We start from the raw sequence: 12,616 nt of genomic DNA, 5'->3' as shown, positions 1-12,616 counted from the left end.
TATGTTGGTCTTCGTGGTAGCTATGTTATTCGCATTGCGTTGGCCTTGGCGTTAAGTTATTTGAATGTTTGCAAGACTTTAGAAAGGAAGGGGAACACCCTGAGAAGGAGTTAGATAATAAATTTGACTTTTTTTTTTACTTTTTTTGTAGGATTGGGATTCCACAACTCTTTAAAGACATGATAGTCGTTGAATTGTTTGTCTTTAAGAGAGAAAAAATTCTCTTTCAGATTGTAGGCTATAGGTTTCATCTAACATAATATCTGTTCAAGCGAATCTTCATTCATTTGGCGCCAATTGACGATGCGACATAACACGTGCGACGCTCATAACCTTTTTAGCGTGTTGAATCAGATGATTTGAATTAAAATCATGCCTCGCAATTAAACATCGGAAACTACCAGCTAAAAGGGATTTATACAGCTGCAAGCATTTCTGACTCATCATTATGTTCAAGGCAATGACAAACTAGTACAGTGACAATCCGCTCAAATAATCAAAAATTTAGAGCTGAGGGAGACTATTAAATTTTGGCGTAATTTCGAATATTTGAGCTTCTATCAAAATTGATGGGATTTCATAAAAAGTGATTTTTATAAAAAGTGTTTTATGATTTAGTATAGAGTTAGGTACTTACGTAATATATCGACCACACAGGGGAAGATCAATTGACCCAAAGACAATATGTGCACGCTGCTACTAATACTACTACCACTACTACTTCTATTGCAACTACTTGTAAGGCTAAGATTTTTAAGATGTAAATTTCAGGAAGTATATGAATATGCAGATTATCAAAAGGGCACGTCGGCAATATCATAGCAACGGCTAATTGTACTAAGTTGAAAATTCCAGGGCTTGATGAGGGGGATGTTTACCTAACCAAAAGGGAACATGCTAATACTTCTGCTGCTACTAGTACTAGTGCTAAAACTATTAATTCTACTACTAGTACTAATACTACTACTGTGACTACTATTAAAAATATGCCTGAGGGTATGAAGGTGGAATTTTCAGGGAATATTGAGGAGGGAACTTGAACCGAATCACAACACCCCCGTCTGTATGCAGGTTGATAAAAGGATTCAACAACATCTAAGGAACGGTTTGGTGTATAAAGCTGAAACTTACAGGGCTTGGTGTGGGGAATGTTGAACTAACCAAAAGACAATATTTTCATCCTAATACCACTGCTTTTACTCATACTACTACTACTACTTTAACTGCTACTACTATTACTACTGCTACTAAAGCAGTAGTAGTACTCATACTACTGTCATTACTGGTACTACTACTACTGCTACTAAAGCTAAGGGTATTAAGGTGAATATTTCGGGGAATATTGAAACACTATTGAACTAAATCGGAACACACAATACGCATACAGGTTGTCAAGAGGACGTATCAGCAATGCTTCAGGAACAGTTTATGGTATTAAGTTGAACCTTTCAGCATAAGTTGATAGAGATGTTGAAGAAAACCTAAGTAACTACTGCTAATACTCAAGCTAAAGGGATTAAGGTGAAGCTTTCAAGGATTATTTTTGACAGATACTGAACTAAATCGGAACGAACTATGAGCATGTAGATTGTCAAAAGGGTGACACAACAACATCTCAAGAACGGCTTACATCAATAAGTTGGACCTTTCAGGGTAAGATGTGGTAGATTTTGAACTAGCCAGAAGGCACTATGTGTATAGTCTACTATTAATACTACTACTACGATTTCTGTAACAAATGACGCTAAGGGTATTAAAATGAAACTTTTAGGGGGAGTTTCAATTAAACAAAAAACTATATGCAATTAGGTTTTCAAAAGGGCACATAAGCAATATCATAGGCGGTGTAGCACTATCATAAATAGCAATATCATAGAAACTTTTAGAGGTGAGATTTGAATTTGAACCTGATGATGACAGGCACAGGTCCCGTCGAAATTATAGTTTAAACAAAATCAAGACCTGGCATCCATAGCCTAGGTAAGCTTATTACCATCTACCAATATTATTTTTAAAGGGGAAATTCTGATTAGAAATTAAAAAGTTCAAGTGCCATTTTTAAGAGTAAAAAATGGTTGGGGGGCAAGCAGCCCTCTTCCCAAGCCCATTAATTTTCCAAACAAATCCATCAAGATTTTTAGATAGCCATTTTGTCTAGCAAAGTTGAACGGTCCAGTAGTTATGTCCCTAGGGATATTCAGTATGTAAAACCCACACAGTTATGCCATTGGAACATTATGCTTTGAAGCTAGATATTGCTTTAAAACAAAATCAAAAGGCATACACCAAGAAAAACTGAGGTAATTTCATTGAAACTTTCAGGGCTACTACCATTATTACCTCTGCTCTTACAGTTTAACTAAATCAAAAGAGTGTAAGTATATCCAGACTGTCAAAAGGCATAGACAAAATTTTTTAGGAGAAGTATTAAGTTTTATTTTTCAGGTCAACTTGAGGAGGTAATCAAAAAATACTATTTGTGTTCAGATTTTCAAAATACTGTATATTGTTAAAAATTGTTGAAATTTTTTATCCAACACATAAATTACAAGAAAAGAAATATACAGAAAAAAATTTCATAAATTATAGAAAAGAAAACCGAAAAGGTTTGAAATATTATTTAGTTTTTCATGAAAAAGACTATGTCAATAAAAAGCGAACAGAAATTAGTTAGAAAAACTTTTTCCGCAAAATGAGTTTTTAAAAGAAAAGAAAACTTGATGCCAACTTTATCATAATGAGTGTCTTGCTAGGAGGCTGATGCCGCTTGTCATACCCAACCATCTCGCATACTCAATCCGAAGTTGCTGTTGTGCGGTGGTGTCAGCTCTATACCACTGAGAATGGTCTTTACGGGCCATACCAACCTCGTGGCCACCGCTACCGAGTGGGCTTAAATTGCATCTCTCCAGCAGACCTCTCCTATGGCGTGTCACTGGGCCCTAACACAGTGACGAATTTTTGCCATCATTTGACCCGGAGCACAACAGATCCAGCATGGACCTTAATTTGCTCCGAAGTGCGAATTAAGGTAAATTAAGGTAAAAGCTCCATTAAACCAAAAATGAGCAGAAATAGAGTCAAATAATCTTCCAAGCGTAATACTACCACAAATCACCATCAATGAATAAATGAAACCCCAAACGAACAAAAGTTACAGTAAATAGCTGAGTCAAACTCAAAACGAGCAAAAATTAACATGAATAAGGCTGACACCCCAAACGCCTTCTGAAGACCAGAACATAATTTGCGCTTTAATGAAAATACAATCAATTTTAAATGTTTTCACTTTTTTAACTTTAATAAATCAAGATTGTTAAGTCTTTAAGGAGTAAATATCAGTATATATAGTTATTTATTTATGTATATATTTATTTAAAATTTAATTATATTTATCTGTCAATCCATATTTAATTTTTTTAGTAAAGTGCAAATTATGGTCTTCAGAAAGCTTGAGGGGTGTCAGCCCTACTCGTGTTAATTTCTCCTCGTTTTGAGTTTGACTTGGTTATTTATTGTAATTTTTGTTCATTTTGGGTTTCATTTATTCATTGATGGTGATTTGTGGTAGTATTACGCTTGGAAGATTATTTGACTCTATTTCTGCTCATTTTTGGTTTAATGGAGCCCTTTTCTTGAAGAACTTATTTTGTGGAAAGAGTTAGACCCCTAACGTCGTCTAAAGTAGTGTAATTTATTTAATTAACGCAAGTTTGCGTTAATTAAACTTGCTCCTAACGCAAGTTTATCGTATCAACTTATTTCCCCCCCCTCTAAAAAAGGTCCTGGATCCGCCCCTGATTCCACCAAACTCATCTGTACATTTCTTTAGGCGAAGGTTATAACACCCAAAAGTATTAAAGTTATAAAAAGTTATAAAATTCAAAACATTTTCTCTTCTGTCGGCTGCGATATTTTTTTACAACTTTGTGAAGTGGCAGTTTTGAGTAGCATAGAAAAATAAGAAGGAAACATAACTGAATTTTTTTGAAATCCTTTTATTTATGATTAACTAGTAAGCTTTAAACCAATATTTTAATCCATTTTTATATCCAAAAACTTGCACTTTTTATATCCAAAAACGCACTGCCTCGAGGATACGGCTTTGGCTGGCATTAAGAAATATTTTACAGACAGCTGAAAAAGAAAAATGAATCATGTTATGAAGGAAAAAAGAAAAGGAAAACAGAGGTAAAGTCCTAAGAAAAATGTTAATCTGTTACTAACACAGTGACCTGGATGGTGTTTTACAAGTTTTGTCGGTACTTATGCTTTATATATAACACAGCGCTATAGACTGTACAAGGAAACCAGACGGAAAACCCATCAAACGGGTTTTGCAAGAGAGAATGGATTGCAAAGCGTAATTTTTATCGCGTTTACAATATTTAAACTGTTGTTTTTCGGGGTTTAGGGGGGAGGAAGGTACCTAGGTTAGGTCAGGTTACGTATTTAATATATGCGGTACTTATGCATTATACGGGCCCACGAAAGAAGTCAAGTTTGGTTAATGCTAATGAAATAAAATAAAATAGGATGAATATATCATAGTTTAGAAACAAATTTGGGCTATATATTTGCACATTAGGAGGGGGGGTAAAGCATAGAATATATTAAATACGTAGCCTAACCTAACCTAGGTACGTTTCCCCCCCCTAAACCTCGAAAAACAATGGTTTAAATATTGTAAACTCGATAATAAACCACGCTTTATAATCAATTTAGATAGTAAATACCCGTTTGACGGGTCTCCATGTCCGGTTTCCTTATACAGTATATAGCGGTGGGCAAGTATAATGCATAAGTACCATATATGCTAGGCTTTACCCCCCATTCCCCCTAATGTGCAAATATATAGCCCAAATTTGTTTCTAAACTATTATATTTTCATCCTATTTTATTTTATGTCATTAGCATTAACCAAACTTTACTTCTTTCGTGTGTTATATATAAAGCATAAGTACCGTTTTGTCTTGTATAGCCTACTCGTTTTAGCGATTTTGTTTACGGTCGTTTAAGAGAACAAAATCGGATCGGCTCAGATTCGGTTTATATAATCCTGTGACCCTGTAGTATATTTCTTTGATTTTTATCATTTGCATATCCTGTATTATTATCAGTGGAGTCAGGACTGCCTAACTATCAGGCTTTAGAGCTTATGTAATTTTGCTAAGATATAGTAAATTAGTTGATAGATATTTTTTTCTCCTTCTGCTTGTGCTATATTTAGTCTTTCGTATAATTTATGAACCAACACTAGGTAGCGTATTTTTCGAAAGGGTTTCATTTTTAATTCCTCCGAGTTTCCCCTCAAAGAGAATCCCCTCAGAGTACTGCAAAGAGAATCGGGACACATTGAATGCTAGATGTATGTAAGGGGAGTGAAGTGATATCCAAGTCTGGCCCTCAAACAAAAAAAAATTTAAAAGGTTCGCAATTTTTTCAATGATTCGAAAAATTATGTTAGAAGTCGCCTTTTTTTCGATTAACCAAACACAATCATGCACATGGACCTAAAAGATATTATTCCTGGTTAGTTAGCTACAGGCGTCTTAGCCAAGGCCTTAGCCAGGGTTTTTGTTCGGGGGACATTTTTTTCAGGGGGGGGGGTACAAAAACTTAAAAAACACATAATAATCTGTTTATATGCATTTTCTTACGCTTTTACGAGTCGGAAAAATTTTGGGGAGGGGGGGGTCAGCCCCCCCCCCAAAAAAAAAAAAAATTCCGACTCGTAAAAGCGTATTTAGTCAGCTTATCCAGCTGACTAGAAGGAGATTTGAGTCGAATATAGATGGTGTACATCTGTAAATGTAAAAAATCAGTAACCAAATAAAACTATAGAGCTATGTTTTGCAGTGATTTTCAGTAGGATAAGCAATCTCATTTTTTTCAAAAAATTAAAAACAATTTTTAATAAATTCGTTAAAACCTTATTAATCAGGATTTAGCAAATGTATAAGGCTCTAAAACTTTGCTTGGGTATCATTCATGATGTACGTGAATCTATTAAGGGTCAATGCCCTTTGGAAAGCGAGATGTGGAGGCAGTAAACTCATTTCATTGAAATAAATAAAATTATCCAAATAACGGTACTTGTTAAATATCCAGAACATACTCAAGAAGTGAAGTTAGGTTAATCCTAATGAAACAAAGTTATGGAAACTACAATAGAGTGGGAAGCAGGCCGACCAGAACGCGTTATATTCAATACCTGACATAACCATCTCTATATATTAAATTTTTAATTAGAATATACCTGTATTGTAGTTTATTTTGCGAAAGAATAAGCGATAGGCTACTTATCTGTTAGCCAGTACACACTCGAGAATTTTGACTACAAAATTCAGACAATAACTGGTTTATTGCTGTCTGTATACGGAGACAATTATCTTCGGCTCAGTGGAAAACTATATTGTAGCTATATTTTAATGAATGTTTAGTTGCTATTTTGGTTAGGTTACATTTTGCATACAGCCCCGCTATACTTAACCCCCACTCTTCTGTGCAAATATACAGCCCAAGTTATATATATATATATATATATATATATATATATATATATATATATATATATATATATATATATATATATATATATATATATATATATATATATATATATATATATATATATATATATATATATATATATATATATATATATATATATATATATATATATATATATATATATATATATCTTATCCACCAGTCTCTCCCAAGCGTCTCAGTTGTTCCAATTCCGTACCTGTAGATCCAAATTCTCGAGTGTGTCCGATGATTCTAAAATGTTGATTATAATGGAAGGAAACATGATAATCTAATTAATAGAAACATCCTGCATATCAATAAGTAAAAGTTTAATTGTTATAGTGATTTTTTTTAGTTTTATATATTCCTATGGATATATAGGGGACCACTAGGGGAAAGGGTGCATTTTCAAGTGAATTGATTATTATTATTTAGAAAGAGCAAAAAAAGGAATGTAGGTAGGTACTCGAAAAGACCTTCCCGGGGCATAATTTACGCTCTTGACCTGCCCTTGAAACTCCCATTAACCTAACTCAACTGCTCTCAAAGATAGAAAAAAGCTCATCACCTAGAAAAATTATACAGTTACGGAAAAGTACAAAGAGCAGCACTTCGTATTACTCGCGGCAACACTGGGCCACAGCTAAGAGACAAGTTAGTACGACCCTTTCCTATAACATATCAAACAGTTCGTGGTAACGAACTGTAAGTAAGGAGCGACCCGGCTCAATAGTAACCGAAACTCTAAAAACGATGGAAGTTTCATCAAGCTTAGTTCTACCCATCAAAAGTTACACGCCTGAGTATTTGGCTGATTTTCAAAAAAAGGGAAAAGACCCCCTAAAAGCTATTGAACTTTAATGAAAAGCACACCATCAGATTCAGCGTAGCAGAGAACCCTAATGTAGATGTTTCAAGTTCCTATCTGCACAATTGTGGAATTTTGTATTTTTTGCCAAAAGAAAGATCACGGATGCGTGTTTATTTGTTTTTTTTTTTCCCAGGGGTGATCGTATCGACCCAGTGGTCCTAGAATATCGCGGGAGGGCTGATTGGAACGGAAATTAAAAGTTCTAGTGCCCTTTTAAGTGACCAAAAATGTAGGGCAAGTAGGCCCCCTCCCATGCTCACTTTTTCCAAAAGTCACCCGATCAAAATTTTGAGATAGCCATTTTTGTTCAGCAGGGTCGAAAATATAATGTCTTTAGGATGACTTAATCCCCCAAAGCCCTGGGGGGAGGGCTGAAAGCTATGAACTTTACCCAATGTTAACATATAGTATTGGTTATTGGGAAATATACAGACGTTTTCAGGGGTGATTTTTTCTGGGAGGGGGGGGGAGTGGATCGGGGTTATGAGGGAGGATCTCTACATAGAGGAAGTTTTCATGTGGAAAGGGACATTGCTATGAAGGGGGCGCCGTTTTTCCCACCATTATTTAAAAAAAGATCAGAAATTAAATAAATAAAAATCAGTTTTTTCAACTGAAAGTAAGGAGCAACATCAAAACTTAAAACGAACAGAAAATATTACGTATATGATTGGGTTCGCCCCTTAGTCAATACTTCGCCCTTTAAGCGAAAGATTTTTTAGTACTTTCATAAGAGCTATTTATTCTAATTAACGTCCTTCTTGATTAAAGGGTCATTTTTAAATAATTCGAACAAAATTCGAACTTTAACGTAAAGAAAGAGGCATTGACTAGGGGGCGAACCTCCTAATATACGTTTTAAAAATATATGAATATAGAAGTGCGTTACGTAAGTTAATTCGTAAGTTACGTATATTTATTACTAATGAAAACGTTCGTAAATAAAATTAAACAACGTTCGAGAAAGCCATTTAACCAAAAAAAGTAAAATTATTATGCAAATTTCGTTTTAATTATTCATGTACAGTGAGCCAAAATCAAATCCTGCATTAATTCAAAAAGTCCAAAAATTAAATGAAAGAAACAAGTTTTTTTAACTGAAAATAAGGAGTGACGTTAAAAATTAAAACGAACAGAAATTATTCCGTATATGAAAGGCGCTGTCCCCGCCTGAGCACCTCGCTCTTTAAGCTAAAGTTAGACTCTTTCTCACAACGCTATTTTTTAAAACAATAAAAACTTTAGCGTTAAGAGTGAGGCGTTGAGAAGGGGAAAGCCCCTTTCATATACGGAACAATTTCTATTCGTTTTAAGTTTTAACGTTGCTCCTTACTTTCACTTAAAAAACTTGTTTTTTTTATTTAATTTTACTTAAACATTACTGTTACACTTGTTACTAACAAATCATCACTGCACGAAACCGCCTTGGGCCGAGAAAACTGCGTACGCTCTTACTCCACCAAAACCCAATTACTGCTAGTTATGGTAAATATATATGAGATTCTGCGGTACTTAGCCTATGTATTAATAAAAAAGACAAGTTTTTTTTAACTGAAAGTAAGGAGTAACATTAAAACTTAAAACGAACAGAAATTATTACGTATATGAGGGGGGTCACCCTGTCATTTAATAGCTCTTTTAAAAGTGTTAAAAAACATTAGGGTAAAGAGTGAGGTATTGACGAGGGAGTGATCCCCCTCATATACGTAATAATTTCTGTTCATACTTTCAGTTATAAAAGTTTTTTTTATAATTTCTTATCGTTTTTTAAATAATCACGGGAAATCTGACTCCCCCTCCATGGAAAATCCCTTACGCCATGAAAATTCCTCCATGGTAAGAGCCTCCCATGTGTTTGGTATAATACATAAGTACCGATTCAAAAACTGATTTAGGGACAAGATGAAGAGACTACTTAATTTTTTTATGCTCTTTCTAAATATAATAGTCAATTCACTCGCAAATGCACCCCGCCCCCTGGTTGTCCGGAATATATCCCAAGAAATATATAAAATTTAAAAGATATCACTAAAGTAATGATAACATACAGGATGTTTCTATTAATCAGTTTATCATGTTTCCTTCCACTTATTAAAATCATTTTTAAAAAATGATTTTTAGGTGATTACGTAAAAATCACACAGGGACATAAATTCCAGAGTCCAGAGTGAGAAAATAACCGGTTTAACATAGAAGCCACATCCTACGATTATATTGCATAATGGGGGAATACATTATTAGAATGGGACCATCAGGGGGGAGGGGTGCGTTTGCAAGTGAACTGATTATTATATTTGGTGTATTTTTCTGTTATAGCGACCCCAATCAAGAATTACGTTTTTTAAAACTCGAAAACAAACCTAGAACCGGTTTTTCATCTGTCTTTACCGGTTTTCAGAACCGGTTTTCATTTGTCTAATTGTGGGACAATTAGCTTAGGTTTAGTGAAAAACAAGTGCCGAGTGACAGAATACATTAGATTTATATAATTTAGACTCTATATTTGCCGAGTGGTTAGCGCTCCGGACTTAAAATCCTGAGGTCAGGGGTTCGAGTCCTGATGTCGCTGGTCGTTTGGTTTGGAACGGGGGTCAATAGTGTGACCCTGTAAGCTCAGCCAGAGTCGACCCAGCTCCAAATGGGTACTTGGAGAAATCAGAGGGAAAACATGAGAAACGTCGGATGATTTGCCCCCAACCCCACATTGCACTCCCGGCCGAAGGCATTGAATCAGGAGATAGGTAACTGCACAACGCCGACCTTTGGTCAGCATGCAAAAAAGATTTTTTTGTTTCTATATTTACAGTATAGGGGTGGGGGTTGGGGGTAAAGTATTTGGACAGCATGAAGTTACAAAACAATTCTTACTTCATAATAATATGCATAATAATTATAGTTGACACATTTTGCATGCAGACCCGCTATACTTTACCCCCACCCCTAATGTACAAATATATAGCCAAAATTTGTTTCAAAAGTATTATATTTTCATCAGGTTTTGGTATTTTTCATTAGAATTAACCTAACTGCACTTCTTGAGTGGGGTCACTATAACAGAAAAGTACCATATTTGGTAAGAGCATAAAAAAGGGTACTTTCGCATTATCAGGGCCTGGCGGCTTAAGCACTATAGACTCGTAATGATGAAACCCGTTTTGTGACGTCTTAAGTGATGTAGAGCAGGCAGTGATAGTAAGGTTTTCATTGCTTATATGATATTAAACAGTGATTTTTTGGATTTTAGGAAGGGGGGAAGGTACCTATGTTAGGTTAGTTTAGGTTAAGTATTTAATATGGACATCCACCACATGGCTAATATGGGAGTAAAGTTCATTTGTGATGCAAATGGATGTTATATTTAGATTGAGGATGCGATTCTAGGCATATATTTGCACATTAGGGGTGGGGTATATGTTCTGTGAATATATAGGTTCTAAGAAAATTCTTTAATTTCTTGGAAAAAATAAGGACAGAAGTGAAGATAAAGGATCTTCCCCTGCAAAATGTGTTAAATAGGATTATTCTGCATATTATGGAGTAAGAATTGTTTTCTTATTATGTTTCCTTATGTCCAGATGGACTCCTAGGCCTAAAATACTGATTGGTTGGTTGGCTAATTCAAAGATTTGTATATATATACACTGTCAAATTAGCCATTTGGTGGTATCCCATTTAATATATGCAATGCTTTACCCCCCACCATGGGCGTAGGGAGGGGGGCAGCTGCCCCCCCTAGACCTTCAAATTTAATTTACATTTACATTGTTGGAAAAGCAGTTGATAAAAGGCCCTCCATCACACTATCGACTGCCCCCTCCCCTAGACAATATGCTGCCCACGCCCATGCCCCCACCCCCCTGATGGGCAAATATATAGCTTAAATTTGTTTCTAAACTATGATATATTCATCCTATTTCATTTTATTTCATTAGCATTAACCAAAGTTGACTTTTTAGAGAGGCCCATATAATGGGAAAGTTCCAAAAAAAGATATGAAGCAGCGTGTTAATCTTGTCCCTTTGTTGTTTATGGAATCTCGTATATATTTACTCGTATATTTACGTATATATTACTCGTATATTTACTCTGATTATTTAATGGTCTGCATTGTTAGTATAGAGTTTAATTGTTAAAAGACTGAAGCATACCAGTATGAAAGTCAAACTCCGAGCAATGCAACACGTTTAAATTCTTCACATGTCTTACACCCGTTATATCACATCCTTCAAAAAGCGGAATGTCTATGTAAACGTCCAGACAAAGGAGGATTTGGTTACCAGCAACGCAGGACTGATACAAGTGATCGATCGACTGTAGGGGATTAGAAACTTCTCTCTATTTGTCATTGTACCTCTGATTCCATATGTTACTAGTACTAGAGACGGTACTTGTGTATTATCCCGACCACACTCAAGAAGTGAAGTTGGGTTAACCATAATGAAATATACAAAATTATATATATATATATATATATATATATATATATATATATATATATATATATATATATATATATATATATATATATATATATATATATATATATATATATATATATATATATATATATATATATATATATATATATATATATATATTTATTTATTAATACCAAGATACGGTAAGCTTTAACAAGCTTGTCGCTTGTTAAATATATATATATATATATATATATATATATATATATATATATATATATATATATATATATATATATATGTGTATGATAATTTCATTTTCAGAAGGAATAAAGAAATGCATAAAGAGTATCCATCGGCAGCACACCAAAAGTGTTGCACAATCTCAAATTCTCAACCTCTTAAAAAAAGGGAGGGGAGTAGTGCATGATTCCACCTACTCAAATAAACAGCAGAGCCTAATCTAGAGATATCAACTCCAAGGAAAACCGGGGAAAACATAACTATTAACAAAAAATTCTCTAGCATACTTTTTGAAGATACCAAACGAGTGGTAATCCCGTGCAGACTCGTTCAATGTTCAGGAATAATAGATATATAGCTACATTGGGCAGCAGGAAGCGCTAAGTAACCTTTTAAAATTGAAAGAAGCACAAAATAGAAAATAAAGAGATCTCAAGTCAAGCAAGGGTTTAAGTAGGAAATGGTTATTGTCCTGTACAGGAGTCCTCTCTTTATCATATAGTTTTGAAAGTGGCTCCAGCGATGAGAAAAAAGCTTATATCCAAATAAT

At 34.5% G+C, this 12,616-nt stretch overlaps 1 protein-coding gene across 2 annotated transcripts in view; it reads right to left on the bottom strand.

The window, feature by feature from the left end:
- The window catches only part of LOC148955839 (centrin-1-like), an 86,981-nt gene extending 75,310 nt beyond the window's left edge, over window positions 1-11,671 (bottom strand). For both annotated transcript variants that reach the window (XM_089108371.1, XM_089108375.1), the window contains exon 1: window positions 11,554-11,671. The gene's annotated coding sequence lies outside the window, so the exon portion shown is untranslated. The remainder of the gene's footprint in view (window positions 1-11,553) is intronic.
- Between the last annotated feature and the right edge of the window lie 945 nt (window positions 11,672-12,616).

The sequence above is a fragment of the Artemia sp. Qi Xiang Cuo genome, chromosome 2 (genome assembly GCF_049724085.1).
Source record: "Artemia sp. Qi Xiang Cuo chromosome 2, ASM4972408v1, whole genome shotgun sequence".
Lineage (NCBI taxonomy): Eukaryota > Metazoa > Arthropoda > Branchiopoda > Anostraca > Artemiidae > Artemia > Artemia sp. Qi Xiang Cuo.
This window is presented reverse-complemented; position numbering and strand designations above follow the sequence as displayed.